Source organism: Bubalus bubalis, chromosome 7, assembly GCF_019923935.1.
Source record: "Bubalus bubalis isolate 160015118507 breed Murrah chromosome 7, NDDB_SH_1, whole genome shotgun sequence".
Lineage (NCBI taxonomy): Eukaryota > Metazoa > Chordata > Mammalia > Artiodactyla > Bovidae > Bubalus > Bubalus bubalis.
Window position 1 is genome coordinate 55,840,344 of NC_059163.1, and position 23,949 is coordinate 55,864,292.

The 23,949-nt window shown below is 37.1% G+C and overlaps 1 long non-coding RNA gene across 1 annotated transcript; it reads left to right on the plus strand.

Moving 5' to 3' along the window:
* Positions 1-11,806: 11,806 nt before the first annotated feature.
* LOC123334558 lies at positions 11,807-14,104 on the plus strand. The gene is made up of 3 exons (XR_006552581.1): positions 11,807-11,985; positions 12,588-12,664; positions 13,537-14,104. It is a non-coding gene; the product is annotated as an uncharacterized LOC123334558 (long non-coding RNA).
* Positions 14,105-23,949: the final 9,845 nt, after the last annotated feature.

Below are 23,949 nucleotides of genomic sequence, written 5' to 3' on the forward strand. Positions count from 1 at the left end.
AAATTTTTAAATATAGCTACTTTCAAAATTAACTTAGCCTCTTACATTATGAGAAAATTTTAAATATAGCTACTTTCAAAAATTCAATTGTAAAACTTTATAGGCATCCCTGGTAGCTCAGACCAGAGAATCTGCCTGCAGTGTAAAAGGCTCAGGTTCAATTCCTGGGTTAGGAAGATCCCCTAGAGAAGGGGATGGCTACCCACTCCAGTCTTCTTGCCTGGGAAATGGACAGAAGAGCCTGGTGGGCTACAGTCCATGGGATGGCAAACAGAATTAGACACAACTAAGCGACTTCCACTTTCACTTTCACAGTACTATAACAAATCCAGCAATTGGCCCAGACTGAAATGTATTGAATATTTTTCTGTCACCTGGAAACCGTGCCCCAGCTGGACGTGTGAGAAGGAGCTGCTGTGTATACATGTCCTAGACTCTACACTTGAGAGGGAGTGAAAATAGGAGTTTGGGATTCAAATATACACACTATTATATATCAAAGAGATAATCAACAAGAACCTATTTTAAAGTACAGGGAACTACACTCAATATGACAACCTACAATGGAAGAGAATGCAAAAAGGGAAAAATATATACATGTATGTGTCTACCTCAGGTGAATGAATCATGGGAAAGTATTACAAACAATGATAGAACTTAGGCAAGTCTCCAGGGTAGCATGTTAAGAATCAAAGCAAAACGAGCCATCTGCCACAGCTGGTGTGGTAAGGAGGCTTACAGTGAGAGTGAGAGTGGAAGTGAAACACAGAGCTAGTGAAGAGGACAAAGATTTCGAGAGATGGAAGGAACTTGGTTCGCTATGAATGACCTGTATCTAAAATATTGCCACACATACATACATAAGCAAAAAACATAGTTCAATAGACATATCTAAAGAAATAAGGGAATTACTCTTTTCAGTGAATCACCACCATCATTTCCCAGATTCCTCCATAAGTGATATAAAGACAATTCACTTCCATGCACTATTAGTTAAATTGCTAACATACCAACGATCACTGGAGCAGAACAATAATAGTAATATAAATTTATATGATAATTGCTGAATTACTAAGGTAAGTCTGATAACAAAAGAGACTAGTTAACTGTTGTTTTGCCTTGCTTCCTTCCAAAAGCAATAGTTTTCAAAAACTCTCAGGGAAAAATTACCATGATTTCAGAAAGTAAGTACAAAGAATGAGAATTTTAAGGTAGCTAAAACCTACCATAAAGAATATTTTCATGGTTTTCTTCAAAGTTGTAATTGCTAAAACTAGAAATCAAGTAGAAATTCCCCAAGCTAAGGGTTCATTAATAATGGGTTGCTCACTTCAAATACTGAAAATATTTCTTAAAACATAAGCAGGTTTTTTTTTTCATCATAAAGAGACATGAAAGATCATTCTGTTCTGAGAGATCAAGCAAGATTAAAAGACGATAATATCTGTCATTTTAAGCAAGGAGTGTACCCTTTAGGCCTTCCCATTTCTGATACAATCATGTGGGAACAGCACTTAAAGGAGAAAAGCTCCAAATTACATCAAAACTGTCGCCAGGGTTAGTGAACCTAAACAGACGTATTCTTTGTGCAGCTTACACAAAGGCACTCTTTCTTCTGGACTGAAGCCTCTTGATCCTTATCAGGGCACATGGCTTAGCAATCAGAGTGTGGCCCCACTTTCCTCTTGGACAGTAGCCCTGTACCAGGGCAAACTAGTCCAACAGTCCTTGGTAGCCCTGTCTGCCTAAAGGATTAAGATGGTTTGTCGCAAATTCTTTTCAAGTGAAAACTCTGGGAAATTTCTTCCCCCTAAGTGAACTGTACAAGACAGATGTTCCCAGAGGTACGTACACTTCAATGGAAGAATGAGGGGGAAATTGAAGAAGTTCCAAGCAGCTTTATTTGAAGGAATAGATGATTTGTTTAGAACTTTTACAAATGCACTTCTAATATTTGACTCACTTATCCAACCACTAATTTGGGTACTTTCTGAGTTTTCCCAGCACTGAGAGGGCACAATTTACCAGAAAACCAGAAGCAGCACAGCTGGAAAATCAATACATTCAGTTAGTTTCATTTTTCTAAATCTCCATTTTAAAGAAAATCCTACATTATTGTTCTTAATTTTTTTTTCTTTTCCTATACATACTTTTAAAAGTATATATAATATTAATGCATAAGACTAGGTCTAAATGATTATAAGTTTATTTTTTTTAACTTTGAGAGGGCATTTTTAAATCTAAAACATTACATTTTAAATAATGGGTTCAGTCTTTTTAGCTTAGTGAATGTAATCTATGACCTTTAGTCACAAGTCACCCACTATATCACAAATTGAATTTTATTTTCTCACAATTCATCATGCTTATATTTTGCATGCATTCTAAAAGTTTTTGCCAACCATCGTGATTTATTTAGTAACTATTATTCAAGAAACTGAACAGATTTTCTAAATCTTAGTCATTTCTTTTTTCCTTTTAGCAATATTAAAACTTGATGACTCAGATAGCCTAGAAATAAATCCATATACCTACAGTCCATTAATCTGTGACAAAGGAGGCAAGAATATACAATGCAAAAAAAGACAGTCTTTTCGCAAGTAGTACTGGAGATGTTGGACAGCCACATTCTAATCAATGAAGTTAGCACACACCTTCACACCACACATAAAAATAAACTCAAAATGGCTTAAAACTTAAATATAAGACATGACACCATAAAACTCTCAGAAGAGAACATAAGCAAAACATTCTCTGACTTAACTCATACCAATGTTTTCTTAGGTCAGTCTCCTAAGGCAATAGAAATAAAAGGAAAAATAAACAAATGAGACCTAATCAAATTTTCAAGTTTTTGCACAGAAAATGAAACCATAAACAAAATGAAAAAACAACCTACAGAATGGGATAAAATATTGCAAGTGATGTGACTGACAAGGCATTAATTTCCAAAATATATGAACAGCTCAATAAAAACTCAACAACAACAACAAAAACAAACAACCCAATGGAAAAACGGGCAGAAGACCTAAACAGACATTTCTCCAAAGAACACATATAGATGACCAAACGGCACATGAAAAGATGCTCAACATCACTAATTATTAGAGAAATGCAAATCAAAACTGCAATAAGGTACCACTTCACACCAGTCAGAATGGCCATCATTAAAAAGTCTACAAATAACAAAAGCTGGAAAGGGTGTGGGGAAAAGGGAACCCTCTTACACTGTTCGTGGAAATGTAAGTTGATACAGCCACTATACTAAACAGTATGGAGATTCCTGAAAAAACTAAAAATAGAGCTGCCATATGATCTAGCAATTCCATTCCTGGGCATATATGCAGACAAAACTATAATTCAAAAAGATACATACAGCCCTCTGTTCATAGCAGCACTATTTACAATAGCCAAACATGTAAATAACCTAAATGTCCTTTGACAGAGGAACTGATAAAAAAGATGTGGTACTTGGTCTATGTACAAAGGAACACTACTTAATCATAAAAAATGAAATAATGGCATTTATAGTCACATGAATGGACCTAGAGATTATCCTACTAAGTGAAGTAAGTCAGAAAGAGAGACAAATATCATGTGATATCACTTATATGTGAAATATAAAATATGACACAAAGGAACTTATCTGTGAAACATTCAGAATCAGACTCACAAACATAGAGAACAGATTTGTGGTTGCTAAGGGGGAAAGCAGGGATAGAGGAGGGAAGGACTAGATGTTTGGAGTTAGCAGATCCGAACTATTATATATAGGATGGGAAAACAACAAGGTTCTCCTGTATATCACAGGGAACTGTACCCAATAGCCTGTGATAAACCATAATGGAAAAGAATTTGGGACAAATTGGAAAAGTAGGATTGACACATATACACTATCATGTTAAGATGGATAACTAGTGGGAAGCTGCTATATAGCACAGGGAACTCAGCTCGGTGCTCTGAGATGACCTAGAGGGTGGGATGGAGGCGAGCGGGAGAGAGGTTCAAGAGGGAAGGGATATATGTATATATATATAGTTGATTCACTTTGTTGTAGAACAGAAACTAACACAATAAAGCAATTATATGCCAATAAAAAATTAAAATAAATTTTAAAAAGAAAAAGAATATATCCATATCTATATATATGTATATGTAACAGAACCACTTTGCTGTATAGTAAAAATGAACACAATGTTGTAAGTCAACTGGACTTCATTAAAAAATTGAGTTTAAAAAAATCTAGAAAGTTCCAAAATGACAAAAAAAATAAAAACTGATGACTCATATCACCAGAGGAAATATAAAGAACCTCTCCTCATAAAAATTAAATAAATATGTATATATATAAAACATGTTAATATGTCACATTAACAACTATATAAAATATTTGAAAAGACTATTGAACTCACAGAGATGTAAAAACCCACCAGAAACCAAGTCTATGACCCAAATTCAAAGCAGATTTATCTTAAAGGTATGATATAATTACAGAAATTTTTTAAAAAATCAAATATAAGTGATTCTCTCTGGCCATCCCTCTTATCCAAAATACATCAAAGAAGTCCTAAGGAGTAATAACAACTAGAACAGTTAAGGGCTGAATCAACCCATTTGATACACAAATTATCTAATCTCTTTTCTATTTATTCTATCTAGGTATAAACCAGTGACCATATAGTTAGCATCATTCATCAAAAATCATGATGTATTTCTGCATTAAAAGATAATAGATTTATCAACCTGAAACATGAATTTAAAGACATTATTAAGAAAATATAATCAAAGTAAATAGTGATAACACATACATATATAATACTTAGTACATACAAAAATAAAAGAGGAAAATGGGAAAATGATGGAGGAAGGGGTTCTTCCTTCTAGAAGAATGCTAGAAAATAAATGTAGAAGTAATAGAATTTAAAAAAAAAATCACCATTTTGTGCAGCTTTGGTCATACAGTGGTGAGCATAGCTGCCTTCCAAAAAAAATCACCATTTTGCAACCCCCTGTGTGATATCTGATTCAGACAAGGATCCAAATGGATGCTAAACCCATTGAGTGAAAAATTGTTGAAGAGCAGGATAATCCATCCTATGATCCCATCCCACATACCACTTTGGATTTATAAGAGGAAGAGATTTATAAGATCTCTATGCTGCAGAGATCTAGCAGACATCACCTAACTGAATAACCAAACTGCTCATCAAGAGTGGCACAGACAGACATCATGTGCTTCCTAATGTGATGCAACAGGAAGTACACAAGCGGGAAGTGGGATATTTTTTAGACAACTAGCCCACAATCCAAAAATGCCAGTGGCATAAAAGCAAACAAAAAGAGGCATGGCTCTAGATAAACAAGATGAAAAAGACACGGCAGCAAAATGCATTGCATAATTTTGATTGAATCTTGAACTTTAAAAACATATGGAACCTTTTCTTTAATAATTGGAGAAATTTGAATATAGACCATATATTTTTATTATATTACAGAACAAATGCTAAATTTATTTGGTGTCCAGCAGTTTTGTGGTTGTGTTAGAGAAAGCCTCTGTCCTTGGCTTACATATTAAAGTATTTAAAGGTGAACTGTTAAAACTATATGCAATTTATGTTTAATAATTCAGGAAAATATACGTATGTGAGATACATGTGATTATACACACACAGAAAGAAAAAGCATATGTGGCAAGATGTTAACTGGTAATTCTAAATAAAGATATACTGTTGCTTATTGGACTATTCTCAACTTTCATAGCATTGAAATTCAAAATAAATTGTGGAAGAAAAAGAGCTAAAAGGAAGAGGAAAGGAAGCTGGTTAATATGGAAGCTCTTCAATATAATTCCATGTAGAATGTAGCTCCTCTTATATCATCTAAATGCTATGTTAGAGGCAAAATAAATATAGAGTTTGATATAATACAATCCATGACATATGTCATGATATGACCTAAGATATTCATGATATGATACTCACCTCTGAAGAAAATATCCAAACATATTAACCAAAAAATTAAATTCAGTTAACAGTTTAAAATATCTGGAAGCATACATAACTTCAGCCATGCAACAGTCAAGTTGAATCTCAATTTTACTATTTACTAGTTATGTAATCTTGGGTATGATACTTAACATTAATTGACATCTCCTGGATTTATCTTATGCAAAACAGAGATGATAATACTTAACTCATGTGGTTGCTCTGATAAATAAATGCTGTAATGCTGCAAGTCAAAGGGTCTCAAACTTCAGTTGGATCCCACTCACCCAGAAGGTTTGTCTCTACTCCCAGAGTGTCTAATTAATTAGGTTTCAGATGGAGCCTGCTGCTGCTGCTGCTGCTAAGTCGCTTCAGTCGTGTCCGACTCTGTGTGACCCCATAGACGTCAGCCCATCAGGCTCCCCCATCCCTGTGATTCTCCAGTCAAGAATGCTGGAGTGGGTTGCCATTTCCTTCTCCAATGCATAAAAGTGAAAAAATAAAGTGAAGTCACTCAGTTGTGTCCGACTCCTAGCGACCCCATGGACTGCAGCCCACCAGGCTCCTTCATCCATGGGATTTTTCAGGCAAGAGTACTGGAGTGGGTTGCCATTGCCTAAGAATGTGCATTTCAAGTGAGTTTCCATGTGATTCTGATGCTGTTGTCCTACTACTAGGGACCACACTTTGAGAATTACTGCTATAGATATTCACGTTGGAAAATGTGCACACCCTCTAATAGAGAAATCTGTCCCTCTACCTGTCAGGGTGACATCTATTACCTTGAGTTGGCTCCTTCACCAACCCACGATCATCTGTATTTTTTTTTTCTCTAACTGGAGATCCTTACCATTCCCATCCTGGTCTTCAGCCAGAACACACATAAGTGTCTCATTAGCCAAAAACTGAAAATAACACATAAACTGCACTTAGTTCCACTACAGTTTTTTTTTTTTTCTTTTGAGTAACAAGTGTCATATGTAAAAAATTTAGGCTTATTCTGGAATTAGCATGCTATATCAGTGCCTGATGTAGGATGTTCAGAGTGAATTGTGCCCCTGTGGTACCTTCATGAGCATCTAGCATAAATCCCAGAGCCATTCTACCCAGCTGGACATCTGCCCTGATTCCTAATTTTTATCTATGTTTCCTGCTACACAAATAGTACAGCTGTGGACTTCAGCCTGATCTTATTAGATCTTTCTCACCCGTGGCCTTCAGCCTGATCTTGTTAGATCTTTCTCACCCCGCGACTCCCAGCATGACCTCAAGGATAGACAGAGAAATCAAATTTCTAGTACTAAACTGTACAAACCAGAAAGCTCACCACCACAGACCTTATGTGCCCCAGCTTAGACCTCATTTTTGCCACTGTTCAGATCATGTTCAAGCTTACTCTGCACTCTGACTTGGGCTTTTGGATCTCAGCACTCGTGGAGGTTTATCAGTTGTTGTTGTTCAGTCGCTCAGTCATGTCTGACTCTTTGCAACTCCATGGACTGCAGCACACCAGGCTTCCCTGTCCTTCTCCATCTCCTGGAGTTTGCTCAAACTGATGTGCCATCCAATCATCTCATCCTATGCCTCCTCCTTCTCCTCTTACCCTCAGTCTTTCCAGGCATCAGGGTTTTTTCCAATGAGTTAAGTCTTCACATTAGGTGGCCAAAATATTAGAGCTTCAGCTTCAGCATCAGTCCTTCCAATGAATATTTAGGGTTGATTTTCTTTAGGATTGTCTTCAACACCACAATTTGAAAACATCAATTCTTTGGCTCTTAGCCTTCTCTATGGTCCAACTTTCATACCCATACATGATTACTAGAAAGACCACAGCTTTGACTATATGTACCTTTGTCAGTAAAGTGATGTCTCAGCTTTTCAATATGTGTCTAGTTTTGTCATAGCTTTTCTTCCAAGGAGCAAGGGTCTTTTAATGTCATGGCTGCAGTCACTGTTCACAGTGATTTTGGAACCCCCAAAAATAAAGTCTGTCACTATTTCTTGTTGCTTCCCCATCTATTGCCATGAAGTGATGGGACTGCATGCCATGATCTTAGTTTTCTGCATGTTGAGTGTTAAGCTAGCTTTTTCACTTTCTTCTTTCACCTTCATCAAGAGGCTCTTTAGTTCTTATTCACTTTCTGCCTTTACGGTGGTGTCATCTGCATATCTGAGCTTATTGATAATTCTCCCAGCAATCTTGATTCCAGTTTGTGCTTCATCCAGCCCAGCATTTTGCATGATGTACTATGCATAGCAGTTAAATAAGCAGAGTGACAAAACACAGCCTTAATGTACTCCTTTCCCAACTTTGAACCAGTTCAGTGTTCTGTGTTCGATTCTAACTATTGCTTCTTGACCTGCACACAGGTTTCTCAGGAGGCAAGGTCAGGTGGTCTGGTATTCCCATCTCTTTGAGAATTTTCCACAGTTTACTGTGATCCACACGGTCAAAGGCTTTAGCATAGTCCATGAAGCAGTAGATGTTTTTCTAGAATTCTCTTGCTTTGTCTGTGATTCAGTGAATGTTGGCAATTTGATCTGTTTATCAGAACAGTATAATAGATTGCAAAGAGCATGGGTTCTAGAGACTCAAATATTTAAGTTAGAATCCTAGCTTGATTACTAGGTAGGAAACCCTTGACCAAATTACTTAAGGTCTCTTGGGCCTCAGTTTTCTAATGTATACAATGGAAATAACATAACTTGGTTTATAAAATTAAATGAGATGATGTATATGAAAACACCGAATTCAGTATCTGACTATAGTATGCATGAAATAGATTTTTTTTTAAGTCATAGTTATGATGAAGAAGTGATGACAACTGACAAAGGGAGGACAAAAAAGAAAAATATTCCTACTGGTGAAGTTAAATCTGTGGCTATTTTCTGGCCAGCTTCTTTCACACATTTATCCCTCCACCTTAAATCCCACCATGCCTCATAGCTCATAGGACTGAAAAGCTAAATTTAAAAAATCTTTCCAATGGCTGTCCTAAATCCTAAGATCTGGAAATGGACATTATGTTCTTCCCTTGATAGAAAGGACTTAAAGAGTTAATGGGAACAATTACTTTGCTTCCTGGAATTTCTTAATGGTAGAGATGTTCCCAAGGACCCTCTCCTTATGTAGGGTTATGAGTCTGCGGGTTGGAAATACTGCCCCTAATAAACCAGATTACACAGTGCTCTTCATTGGAAAAGACCCTGTGCTGGGGAAGATTGAGGGCAGGAGGAGAAGGGGGCAACAGAGGATGAGATGGTTGGATGGCATCACCAACTCAGTGGACATGAGTTTGAGCAACCACCGGGAGATAGTGAAGGACAGGGAAGTCTGGCGTGCTGCAGTCCATGGGGTCACAAAGAGTCGGACATGACTTAGTGACTAAACAACAACACAGTGATCTCCTTAGTGAGAGACACGTGCAATAGATGAAAAAGCAATGGACTGGAAGTTAGAACAGCTGGATTTCAGTTGCAATCTCTCACCAATAACTAGTTGTATGACTTTGGATAGTGTTTCAGAATTCTCTCTTTCCTCATGTGTGAAATACATACGTATTCTGTAGGATCTCTTTTACCTTTCAAAAATTATGGCTACCTCTGTTTTAATTTTGGCCCTGGATTACTCTTCCAACCTGGAAGAAGAATCATAGTTGACATAAAGGTTTGTCAGTTTCACAGTTTAATTTATGAAGGCCCTGAGAGTCACCCAATAGCTGGCCTCAAGAACTATATCATAATTGCGATGAACCACCTTGAAAAAAAACACAGAAGGAACTAACACTGCATTCAAGCCAGATTTATGAAAAGTAGTTCAAGGTCTCATGAATATACACTTATTGCATTCACATTTCTGCAGCTCCATTTATGCCCTAAAGAATGAAAGTAAATGCTTTTAACCTTTTAAAAAGCTATAATCAAGTAACAAAACAGGTTTCACAACATGATTTGATTCTTAAAGAACATATATACAGTTCTGCACCCCAAGGTAATAGTGACGTACATCACTCAACGATACAGATTTCGTACGTAAACTTTTTTCTTTTCCTTGATTGCCAGCGTTTTCTAATCTTCTTCCATGTGCATGTATTTCTTTTGTAATAAAAGACAAAATACAACATTCTGAATTCCGTTTCTCTTTCAAAGTCTTTTACGGTTTCTCTGTCTGCAAAGTAATTCAGATTACTAGACTTCTAATCATATTATGGCTAAAAAGGAGAAAAAATACTATCCATGGTTCCCGAGCTTGTCTTCCAAGCAGAACATTTGTTTCTATTCAACTTGATCCTATCTTTAAGAATTCCCTTATTGAGGTGTCTTAGGTTACTCCCCTTATTCCTGTTTCTCATAAACAAGCAGAAAATGGTCAGCCTGCCATAAAAAGGGGGGTGGCGTGGGTTGTAGGTTTCAGAGTTCAGATTCACCTGCTTTTCCCAAAAGCTAGTCCGTTGTGGGAATTTTCGCACTGGGACCCCTTAACAACTTACAGATGGAAGAAAAGCAGAGTTCCCTGAGTGTATCTGAATCCTGCTCTAGGTTGAACCATGACTCTACTGTTTCCAAACTGTGTGACCTTGAGTCCTTACTCCTCTCACCTCTTCAGTTTTCCCATCTGCAAAATGAGTATATAAGGTTGTCAGGACTGCATGAGATCCTACTCATAAAACAGCACAGTTTGGTGCATGGAAAATAGTAATTACTTATTGGAACATCTGATGGCTCAATGATTACTTCTAAAATATGAAGTAGATCTCTACCAAAATAACTTCAGAAACCTAGCTCTTTTTCATCCAGTACAAAATCCCATCCTGTCATCATCAGCTTTCTCCCATTTCTGAGAGAAATAAATATACTTAAGGACTATTTCAGACAATTTTTCTGCCTTTATTTTATTCTATCAAAACTCTACCTACTCAGTTTCTCAATTTTAAAATCTTTTAATGCTCAAGTGGGCTTCCTTGGTAGCTCAGATGGTAAAGAATCTGCCTGCAATGTGGGAGACCTGACTTCGATCCCTGGGTTGGGAAGATCCCCTGGAGAAGGGAACGGCTACCCACTCCAGTATTCTGGCCTGGAGAATTCCATGGACTGTATAGTAATGCTCAAATGAGCAAATCCTATTTCTTAATAAAAAGGTGATTATTTCTCAGGAATAGAAGCAATATCTAAACAATCTAACTATACAAACAATTTTTTTGAGCTGGAAGAAAATTTAGAAGTAGCAATATCTTAGGACTTCTCTGGTGGTCCAGTAGTTAAAACTCTGTCCCTGCACTGCAAGCAGTGGGGGTTTGATCCCTGGTCTGGGAACTAAGATCCCGGAGGTCGCCTGGCTCCGCCATTGTTAGTATCAACTTATGTGTACATATTCAAATATTCATATATTCATGTTCAGTAGTTTTTAAGCTCCTAACACTGAAATAAACAGAAACTCTGTTCAATGCTAGATGCAAAAGAGATGGTACAAAGTCAGTACATCTGCTTAATCTTTCTTAATTATCAAACTATTTTGGTAGCAACTCAGAAGGAATGTCTGCCATAAAATGAGAGCAGAGGGATATTGAAAGGACCCTTCGCGTCACCTTTAATGTTCTGTTGATTGATATTAATTTGTTGTACTTGCAGAGTACATGCATGCTAAGTCGCTTCAGTTGTGTCTGACTCTTTGCAACCCTATGGACTGTAGCCCACCAGGCTCTTCTGTCCATGGGATTCTCCAGGCAAGAATACTTGAGTGGGCTATCATGCCCTCCTTCAGGGGAATCCTTCCCACCCAGGGATTGAACCCAGGTCTCTTACATCTCCTGCATTGGCAGGAAGGTTCTTTACCACTAGCACCACCTAGGAAGCCCACTATAGAGCAAATGATTCTAATGGTTAATCTTACTAGCAAGGTACTACTGCTGCTGCTGCTGCTAAGTCGCTTCAGTCGTGTCCAACTCTGTGCGACCCCATAGACGGCAGCCCGCCAGGCTCCCTCGTCCCTGGGATTCTCCAGGTACTAGCTCTGCTATATGAACAGGGAAAGTACTTAGCCCATCTTTAAATGTGGTTTATAATAATACCTACTTCATAGAGACATTGTGATGATTATATGAGAAAAATGTATAAATCATTTAGCAGAATCTGAATATGTGTTTATTAATTTTATGCAATTATTACCATTATTTTTATTATTGAGAAAATACAAGCATTAGAGAAGTTAATGTCTCAAAGTTTCTTTAGAGAAGAATACTTCAGAGAAGATTAAGTTCCCATGAGAAGAGCAATTTATCATAGTCTATTTTCAAAGTTCATTCCTTGACAAATTGATTCCTCTTGCTATTTCCTTGAGCCAGTTTAAGAGAAAAACTTCAATTCCCTGCTTTGTTGGTTTGACCCCATGAGAGTTACATTCACCTGGTTGAACTCACCTGAATTCAACTAATTAGCCTTTGCAGTTGTAATCAGGATTTTTTCCCTTCACTATAAAACCATTTAAACATGTAAGAGTACAAAGGGCAATGTGAGGTGTATATGTGACAGTGCTAAAATACCAAGATTAAACATATGCTAATATTTCGCTCTCTTTACTTCAACTCTCTCACTTTGTTTACTAAGGAATGAAGTGTTACACCCACATCTCTATCCTCAAGCTGCCATCTTCATGCCCAGAAGTAACCACTATCCTAATGATGGTATGTATTATATTTATGATGTTTTTCTACTTTATTACATACACAGCATCCATAAATAGTACTATTTTTTTAAGTCTACATAAATGAATTATACTTAAGTATAATTTGCAACTTACTGCTTTTTACTCAGCATTGCATTTTTGAAGTTAACCATACTTCCTCTTGTAGTTCTGGAAGATTTATTTTCAATGTTGCTTAGTAATTGCTTGGCTAAACAATGGTTTATACATTTATCCTTTGTTAAATGGATTATCTCCCTTGTTACAAACCTGCTCAGACTCTCCCAGTACACAAATGCCTGGGGGTTTTAGGGTAAAGATGTATAATGGTAGGATGGAGAGGTAGGTGCAAATTCACCTCTACAAGGTATTCACAAATTGCTCTCCAAAGTCATCAACCAACTTAACACTCCAACCATCATTCAATATGGTTTCATCTTCCCCTACATTCTTATGAGCGCTTGGTATTGTTTTATATATATATATATAAATTTTCTGATTTCTCATTGATATTTTTTCACATGTACCTCAATTATTTGCCAATTCAATCATATGCCAGGAATCTCGTAATGTCATTTTCTAGAAAAAGTCTTTGTAAAATCACGAGATGGAGCAAATAGATGCATGAGTCTAAAATCCAATCATTCATGAAGGGTATTTTCTTAAAGAAAAAGACAATTTCAAAGAAGGGAATGAGTCAACATATGAAAATATAAATATGAACCAAAAAACATGTTCTTATGAGGCAGCTGGAGGTAAGCCAACAAAAGAAATCCTAAAGTTCAACTCCTGCTCTGAAGTTTAGGGTAAACTGGATTGTATTCATTCCTTAACTAACTACAAAAACTGCAATTTCCTTTTTGTATCTTTCAGAAGCAGGGTAGAAATATATGAAGTCCTCATCGAAATTAATAAACATTGCCTGTTGAGATCTCATATGCCACTCAGCTGGCAAATTAAGATTGGTTCAAAAATTTATACATCAATTGAGGATAAACTAATGAGCTCTGTGTATGAGGTTGTGTTTATTTAAATGGACTGAATCCAACTCTTCCATGTTACAAATGTGCTTGCTACTTGGTCTTCATAAAAATAAAAACCACTGTGGTCCTATGAATACGAATGGTAATACTGTTTTGCACAAAGGAGTATTAAACACAATAATAAACTACTACACATTACTACCTACCAATATTTTATTCATTGCCAGATAAAATTACGAAGAATAATTCTATTATTGGCTTCATAAATGTAATTTTAAGGTTTAAAAAATGTTTTTAATTGTTGTCTCTGACATTTTTTTTTGCTTTTGTTATTCTATTCTGCTTTATATTTCCCACCATTGAAAAATGATAATACTCAGCTATGTAAACTGTCTTTATTATGGTTTCATCACTGGGACATATTCTAGGTAATCTTACTACAAAAAAATATCCAAATATCTGGAAATAATATCTACACAGATACACAGGAAAATAAAGTTGATGCTTGGTACTGGCCCATTACACCCTAAGGTAGCCATTAAGGTGCTCTGACCTGGATCTTATTAGATTCTCTGTAAAATATTAAAAATAATTTTTTAGAGATTTGTTCATTTCATATTTGATAAAAATATATTGCATGTCCTTTAATTTTCATAACTTGTTTCTAAGGGAGAGTAGGAAAAAGACTGCTTTTATTTAAGAGCCTTTTGAAATTGACAATGCTTGATCACTGGGTGTTCAGTAGAGGCAATGATTCAACTAACTTTATATTTGTAAGTGTAATCATTTACTAAGAAATGATTTTTAAGAAGCCAAATATACATATTATTTATAAAGCAATGCAGTGTTTTTAGATATTCATTTTTAAAACAATTTTATAGCTATAGTCCTCTTAAAAATGTTATAGTCTTATAAATGCTATTTATGAAAATATACAAAGTTGTTATAAATTTGCCTTAAAGGAAAGTGTGTAACTAGTAGAAGATAATGGAATCTACAGTATAGATTATATTCTTGGTTGTATGCAGCTCACATAATAACTAAATAGCATAGTGCACTTCGTGGAGCTATGGAGCATACTCTTTGTTTAAAGAACAAAAATAAGTAAATAAAAAATTTTTCCACAGTTTTATATTTCATTCTTTGCTCAAATCTTTTCAAAAAATAAAACCATTCATTGGATTTCTAGATTTCTTATTGTATCCCTGGTACAAAATCCACTTGGTCATGGAATGTCATTTTTAATATATATTTAAGAATTATATTAATATTTTGTTAAGGATTTCTGCATCTATAGTCATAGGAAACATTGTCTACGGTTTTCTTATTTTTTTGTACTGTCTTTGGTTTTGGTATCAGAGTAATACAAGCTTCATAAAATAAATTGGAAGGGTTGGTTCCCTCTCCTCTTTCTTCTAGAAGAGATAGTGTAGAATTGGTATTAATTCTTCTTCAAGTGGTTTGTAGGGTTCTCTAGTGAAACAATCTGGACTCGGAGATTTCTTTTGAGGGTTTTGTTTTTTTTTTTCATTACAAATTCAATTTATTTAATATTCATCAGTTCAGTTGAGTTCAGTTCAATTGCTCAGTCGTGTCCGACTCTGCGACCCCATGAATCGCAGCCCGCCAGGCCTCCCTGTCCATCACCAACTCCCGGAGTTTACCCAAACTCATGTCCATCGAGTCAGTGATGCCATCCAGCCATCTCATCCTCTGTCGTCCCCTTCTCCTCCTGCCCCCAATCCCTCCCAGCATCAGAGTCTTTTCAATGAGTCAACTCTTCGCATGAGGTGGCCAAAGTATTTGAGTCATTCAAAGAACACCGAGGGCTGATATCCTTTAGTATGGACTGGTTGGATCTCTTTGCAGTCCAAGGGACTCTCAAGAGTCTTCTCCAACACCACAGTTCAAAAGCATCAATTCTTCAGCACTCAGCTTTCTTCACAGTCCAACTCTCACATCCATACATGATCACTGGAAAAACCATAGCCTGGATTAGATGGACCTTTGTTGGCAAAGTAATGTCTGGGCTTTTCAATATGCTATCTAGGTTGGTCATGACTTTCCTTCCAAGGAGTAAGTGTCTTTTAATTTCATGGCTGCAGTCACCATCTGCAATGATTTTGGAGCCAAAAAAAGTAAAGTCTGCCACTGTTTCCACTGCTTTCCCCTCTATTTGCCATGAAGTGATGGGACCAGATGCCATGATCTTCGTTTTCTGAATGTTCAGCTTTAAGCCAACTTGTTCACTCTCCACTTTCACTTTCATCAAGAGGCTTTTGAGTTCCTCTTCACTTTCTGCCATAAGGGTGGTGTCATCTGCATATCTGAGATTATTGGTATTTCTCCCGGCAATCTTGATTCCAGCTTGTGCTTCTTCCAGCCCAGCGTTTCTCATGATGTACTCTGCATAGAAGTTAAATAAGCAGGGTGACAATATACAGCCTTGACATACTCCTTTTGCTATTTGGAACCAGTCTGTTGTTCCATGTCCAGTTCTAACTGTTGCTCCCTGACCTGCATATAGGTTTCTCAAGAGGCAGGTCAGGTGGTCTGGTATTCCCATCTCTTTGAGAATTTTCCACAGTTTATTGTGATCCACACAGTCAAAGGCTTTGGCATAGTCAATAAAATTCATAGGACTGTTCAAATTAATTATTTCATATTAGGTGAGATGCAGAAGTTTGTGGTTTTTGAGCAACTGGTTCATTTCATTTAAGCTGTCAAATTTCTGTGTGTCAGGACTTCCCTGGTGATCCAGGAGCTAAGACTCTATGTTTCCAAGGCAGGGGGCCGAGGTTCTATCCCTGGTCAGGGGTTGGCAATTTATGGTCCATCTGCAAAGTCCAGCCTGCTGCCTGTTTCTGTAAATAAAGATTTATTGGGATACAGCCACATCCATTCATTCACGAATTGTCTTGGCACCCCACTCCAGTACTCTTGCCTGGAAAATCCCATGGACGGAGGAGCCTGGTGGGCTGCAGTCCATGGGGTCGCTAAGAGTCAGACACGACTGAGCGACTTCACTTTCACTTTTCACTTTCATGCATTGGAGAAGGAAATGGCAACCCACTCCAGTATTCTTGCCTGGAGAATCCCAGGGACGGTGGAGCCTGATGGGCTGCCGTCTATGTGGTTGCACAGAGTCAGACACGACTAAAGCGACTTAGCAGCAGAAGCAGCAGCAGCAGGAAGTCGCATCATCATACTTTCTTCTCATTCCTTGCAGCCTCTCATTTTTCAGATATTTGTATTAATGTACCTGCCTTAGAATGGAATTACTCTCCAAGAAGCTAAAGCCATTCAAAAAACAAAGTGAAAGTAAGTCTACCCTATGGGCTGTTTTGTACCATGTCTTTAATGATTATACTTTTTATACAAAATACCTCCAAGTATAACTCTCTCTCTTAGATAGGAGTTCATCACCCTGCACTATTCTATAAGATCATATGATAACATCCATTTTCTAATTAAATTAACTTGTCCAGATAAAAACTAGTCTTAGTTCCCTTATGTCAGGTTACCAGAATATTCTATATCTTTCTAAGGATCACCCCTCAGTGGTAGTGGTCTACAAAGAGATCAGTTGTATTTCTGAGACAGTCAGTTGCTACCCCAGCACCTGCACTTCTTCCTAACCAAACTTTACTTTATTCGTTGTCTTCCATGTAGCCACTCCTTTTAAGGGAGGACAAAATCCATCTCCCTCCCCAGCATGGTTGTCTCATCCCTTTACAAAGCTTTGGTTTGCTTGTGCATGTGACCCAATTCTGTCCAATGAGACATGAGAAGTCTGTTGAGACTTTGGAGGGATAGTTTCCATCTCTTAAAAGGAGATCCAAGATAAAGATTTCCTTTTCCCCTTCCCTTCCTCTTGACATATCAGCGTTTGCAATGTCCGGCACCGCTGCAGTCATCAAGCGACAATGAGGAATCTGCATAGCACAGGGAACGGAAAAGTAGAAAGATGGCGAGCATCACGGTTTCTAATGATTTTGTGAGCCACTGCATTAGCCAACCCTGCACAGAGGAGCCTGGTGGTCTATGGTCCATCGGGTCGTAAAGAGTCGGACATGACTGAAGCAACTTAGCACGTAGAACAGTCCTACCTGACAGAATTCTGCTAAGAGCATCAGCTAAGGGATGTATTCCGTTAAAAGAAACCTCAATACAGGGGTTTAAACGAATACATTTTTATTTTTCTCTTTCAACATGAATTCCAGAGGTAGGTACATAGTAAGGTTGGAAGATGACCAACACATGATAATACAGAAAAGCCTATGTTTAAAGTATAGAGCAATATAGAAATAAAAATATGGGTTTATAATAGGAAACTGGGAGAGAATATGAATTAGCCAGGCCACAAATTTCATCTAGAATGATGACATGAGCTATGTTTAAGATTGTTTACTTCAATTTACCATTGAGCAGCCAAAAAAAGCAATGCAAAAGATAAATATGAGATCAAGGGAACAAGTGAGGGAACTACAGCTCCCTCCTGTGATCCAGTTTGTCATAGATGTACAATCAAAGTTACGTATCCCATTGGAGGAAACCAGAATTGTAAGCTTTCTGTCTCTTATACTGTTAAGTTATAGATGGACAGCTCAGGAATCAAGGATGTATGTATTCTTTTATCATAAGAGGAAAAACAATTTATCAAAGGGGAAAAAAAAAAACCTGGCTAGACCAAATTCTTTGATGATTCCACGGCTTACAGGAGACTTTAGAACTGTATTGATAAAAGACAGGACTAGATATGGAGAAATAAATACAAAGCACTTGGTCCTTGGGATTCCTGTTAAGCAGGCTAAAAAACCCAAGTCAGGTGTGTTAGATTTTACTAAGCTGCATTATAGAATAATCTCTGATGGTGTAAAGCCCTCAGCATCAAAAAGGAGAGAAAGTGACATGTGATGCGAGATTTTAAATCCATTAAACATTCAACACTTTTCCTACATTAAAATATAAAGAAGTAACATGCAAGGAAATAAACCAAGCTCCTAGCAAAGTTAAAGAACCAAATGCCACAGGGAACTGAGCAGCAAGTGAAAGAAACTTTCAAAGGGCAGCTGCTGGGTAAAATTTACAAATTCAATACCATAAGCAATGGGTCACAGAGGGTTTTAAAACAGCTGAATGTGTGTTGTAGTATTTGAAAGCAAAAGAACACGCTACTAGCCTCAAGGGGCAACTGATGGTAAAAACACCATTTTAAAAAACAGCATTAAAAATAGTCTGGAGTCAGGGTAGGACAGCAGTTCTCAGAGTATGACTGATCTCTGACCAGCAGCATCAACATCGCGTAGCAACTTAATACACCAATTCTCAGCCTCTGAGGTGGAAACCAGCCCTCTAGCCAGTGTTCTAACAAGGTCTCCACATGATTCTAATGCACATTCAAGTTTAAGAAACACCAGTATAGGGGCAAGAAGTCCTAGCCACCAGACAGTGCGGCTACGTGACTAAAAGCACCAGCTCTGAGTTTGCATCTCAAATTGTCTGCTTCTAGATACATGAAATTCAGCAAGTACTTAAACCCTCCAAACCTATTTATAAGTATACCTATCTTAGAGGTTCACTGTAAGGATTACCAATAACACTCATGAAACCTCCTCCATAAACAATGTTAACTATTATTTCATCATCATCTTCACAAGACTGCCTGAAGGCATGACTATACTATTTCTCTGTGTGCAAAGGTACTGAGTACTCAATGTTCAATGTAGTCTGTAAAATAAAACAACAAGGTGAGTACCATTTTGTGGCAATAGTTGTATATGAATGGTTGAATTAATAGTAACAACTCTTTTATGACAACATATTTGGCATTGTTTTAAGTGCTTTACATACATTAACCCATTTAATACTATTTAATCCTCACAAATCTCTGTAAGATAGAGCCTATTATTGCTCCCACTTTACAGATGAGGAAACTGACCCAGAGAGGCTAAGTACAAGGTCCAAAGTTACCAAGTTAGAAAGGGGGAGAGTCAGCATTTAAATACAATCTGTCTCAGAGTCTTAGAGTGTGTACTTAACCCTACCCTATACCATTTCCCTAAGTTAAAAACAAACTTTGATGTTTAGGGCAGAAGTTTCAGCTGTCTAGAAAAATAGGCTTACATGAAATATCTCATTCTCCAAGGGACTGGAAAAATGAAACTTTCTATTCTTATTTCTGCTACCTGCTCTGTAGTTGTCTCTTCCGTATTCATTAAATGCACCTGACTGATTCCATAGATAAGTAGGCGGCCTGAAAACTGGGATGGCTGTTTCCTCTAAGATGGTAGGAAGAAATAAGAGGCAGGGAGAGCCAGTGAGAAATGCGCATGGTGGGGAAATTCATCCAGTTCCCCAGCTTCTAATGTTCTCAGAGCAAGGGCATTTCAGGATAACAGAACAAACTATTAGCCTCCAGCAGCAACAGTATCTCTGCTATGTCTGAGTCAGATGCTCAGACGGTTGAATGTGCTCAGGGGAAACAAGAGAACAGAGCTCAAGGGAAACAGGCTGATTGCTCTAAGCTGCTCTCTGCATGCTTTAACAAGCTGCCTGGGTGCCTGCATGTAGAAGGGATGAAGCAGTCTCCTCAACCTTGCTTGATAGATTTTGTCAGAGCTTTCAAATTTTCTTTGTGTTCTAAACAAGAGAATACAGACTCCAAGCTGCAACAAAAGGAAGTAGTTCTTTGGACAGAAAGCTGAAAAACAGATCAATTTTACCCTTAACTCCTTCAGACTCTGGTTTTTGAATGCCTTCCAAATCCTTGAGGCTTCTTCAAGATGACCAACCCAAAAAATTCACTCAGTTACAACATTCTCAGTTGCCCACTGTTCTAAGACATACTGTGCTATGATAAGAAAAAACAGAAACAAAAGCAAAACTCCCTATTTATTTCCCAATGCCAGAAAAACAAGCTGCGATGAAATTGAGAGAATGTGAGATGAGCTTTTCCCCTTATTATTGAGGGTGAAACATGCATTGGACCAGGTTTTTGGCAGAATGGAAATTTCAGTAAGTGTGCTATACCACCCGTTCCCTCTCGCTGAAAGTGGTAACTAATTACCAACACGTTCCCTGAATGTCTAATATGTTATGGAAACAGACATTGAAAAAGAAATACCTATGGTTTACTCTATAAAATTTTCCACTAACTAATCTACAAAGATATACTAGAAGAAACAAGATTTCTCATAGGATGAGTAAAATGTTTCCTTTCACTGCCTGGGTGTGCAGTCACTCAGTCTGGTCTGACTCTTTGCAACCCCATGGACTATACAGCCCAACAAGCTCCTCTGTCCATGGAATTTTCCAGGCAAGAATACTGGAGTAGGTTGCCATTGCCAACTCCAGGGGATTTTCCCAACCCAGGGATCAAACCCAGGTCTCCTGTACCTCCTGCAGTGGCAGGTAGATTCTTTACAACTGCACCACCTGGGAAGCCCTTTCACTATGACTGTTCATTTGTTCTAACACAGAGAGTTTTTCTTAATGAGACTATTTCCCCTAATTTTCATTCAACTTATCTACAAAGAATTGCTAAAAGTTAAAGAACATTGAGTTTTGCTAGATGTGTAATAATATTAAGAAATTAATATTAGTTTTTAGGTGTGATAATAGAATTTGTTAAGATTAGGGACTTTGACCTCCTGCAGGAACTAAGCATCCCACATAACGGAAGGGAAAGAATCTGTAAGGTCTAAGGAACAAACTGCCTCAATGTCTTTTGTAAGATAGTCATTAGGCCAATCACTTAGCAGAAAAGGCTTTCTTAAATGACATAAACCTAAAAAGAAACAGCCTCTTATTTTTCATTTTATATAATCCCTTTTAGTAACCCCCAAAACTCTTAACAAAGTACCTCTCATGTTGTTTTGACAGCTGAGTCCTGGGAACTGGAGGGATGAGGAAGTATCGGAATTGGGGGCTCCACGTCATCTCTGGGGTCTTTATTCAGGGTTTCCTTTTCTAAGAATCCATCACCAACCTTAACATCTACTCTCTACTCTCTCTTCAGGATAACTCTCCATTTCTCCATTTGTTTGTTTTCATTCCAATTCACCAACCTCATTTAGGGGAACTTGACTATAAGCTCAGACCTTAAAACTGAAAGGAACCAATCAGAAAATGCACTGTAAAATAAATGAAATCCAATCCAATCCCATTAAGTACACATTAATGCTAACAGGTAGGAAAAAGTATGAAAACAATGTAAAATAGGGTAACATTGCAATAGATCAGTTGAAACTAATCAAATGAATGAAATGTGGACTGCTGTATCTGAAAAGAAGTATTAGGTAATGGATGACTTGAAATTGGAGGATGAGTCCCATTGATAGCGACAGATGTGAGAAAAATTTCAAGGGTATCTGCAGTTCTGGAGCTCGGATGTCCTAAATGACATCTCCAGTTAATATTCAACCTCAGCCAACTGAAAATGTAAACTCCATCAGTGCTTGTAATGCTAACCCTAAGATTGTTCGGATAATATAATTGTTTCCAAGAAAATTATTAGTTTTAAACTTGGAGAATTAAGTATACATATGATAAAGTAAATCAAACCTCTATAGTACTAATATTCTTTAGCAAAGTTTAGAAACGATGTATTTAAAATAAATTTGCCTATGATAAAAATATTTCAATCTTGTGATTCCAAAAAAAAAAAAAATTGACAGGACTGAATACTTGATTTAGTTAAAGAAATTATGTTGCAATCCATCAGTATTAGAAAATTTAAGAAAGCCTAAGACTCATTTTTATAAGTTAAATTTGTCCTATTACAATGGTTACTTAAGTACTTGGAAGGTTCTTCCAGGTGAGTAAAGGACTTGAAAACAAAATGCATTGATTTCATAGAGTAGTTTAAAATGTTTAAGGGAGTCTTAGTTTAGAAATAGAATTAAATATTAACACCTCTTTAAAAGGGATTCTTAAAATTTGCTACATTTTTAAGTAGAATAAAATGATTGAATTTCAAAGCTCAAAAAAACTATGTTTTTAATATATAAATTTAATACACTGAATATTAAAAATAAAGTCTGCTTTGGTTAGTCTTAAAATAACCATCAACCAGATGCCCACAGTAGCCCCTTAATGTAATCTGGACCTCTTCCCTCATAGCCTGGACACAGTATGGACACAACTCAGGGACGGATGCTTCTAAAATGCTATTAAGTAGCATTTCTCTTCAGAAACCTGTTCTCTGATTTTTCCCTTTCCTGATTTAAATAAGAAAAATTGAAATAGTAAAAACAATTTTTTTATTAAATTTATTTAAGCAAACAAAAAAAAATTTGATTCATTTCTCCCACCCTACAACACCCCCTGTCTCTTGCAACCACCAGTCTGATCTCAGTATCTATGAGCTTCCTTTTATTTTTTTTAACTTTTTATTTTATATTGGCATATAACCCATTAACAAAGTTGTGATAGTTTCAAAAAAAAATAGCACTAAGTCATGTCCGACTCTTTTGATCCCATGAGCTGTAGTCTTCTGTCTCCTCTGTCCATGGGATTCTCCAGACAAGAATACTGGAGTGGGTTGCCATTTCCATCTCCAGTGGAACTTCCTGACCCAAGAATTGAACCCAGGTTTCCTGCATTGTGGGAAAATACTTTACCAACTGAGCTACACAGGAAGCCCATGATAGTTTCAGGTGGATAGCAAATAGACTCTTGTATTTTTATTTTTTGTTCATGTCTATGTTTTTAGATTCTATATATGAGAGCGATCATACGATATTTGTCTTTTTCTGTCTGACTTATTTCACTTATCATCATGCCCAGAAAGTCCATTTGTGTGGTCACATGTGGCAAGATTTCATTCGTTTCATGGCTAAATAATATTCCATTATTATTTAAAACCTGCAATTTCTTTATCCATACATCCACTGAAGGACACTTAAATTGTTTCCATATCTTAGATATTGTTAATAATGCTGCAACAATAGGGGAGCATGAATGCACATTCAATTGCTCAGGTGTGTCTGATTCTGCAACTCCCTGAACTGCAGCCTGCCAGACTCCTCTGTCCATGGAATTTTCCAGGCAAAAATACTGAAGCAGGTTGCCATTTCCTGCTCCATAGGTTCTTCCTGACCCAGGGATTGAAACTGCATCTCTTATGTCTCCCACATTGGCAGGTGAGTTCTTTACCAGCGCACCACCTGAAAAGCCCTACCTGACAGCAGGCACATGAAAAGATGCTCAATATCATTAATGAGCAGGGAAATTCAAATCAAAACCACAATGAGATGTGACCTCACAGCTGTTAGAATGGCTTTTATTAAAAAGACAAGAA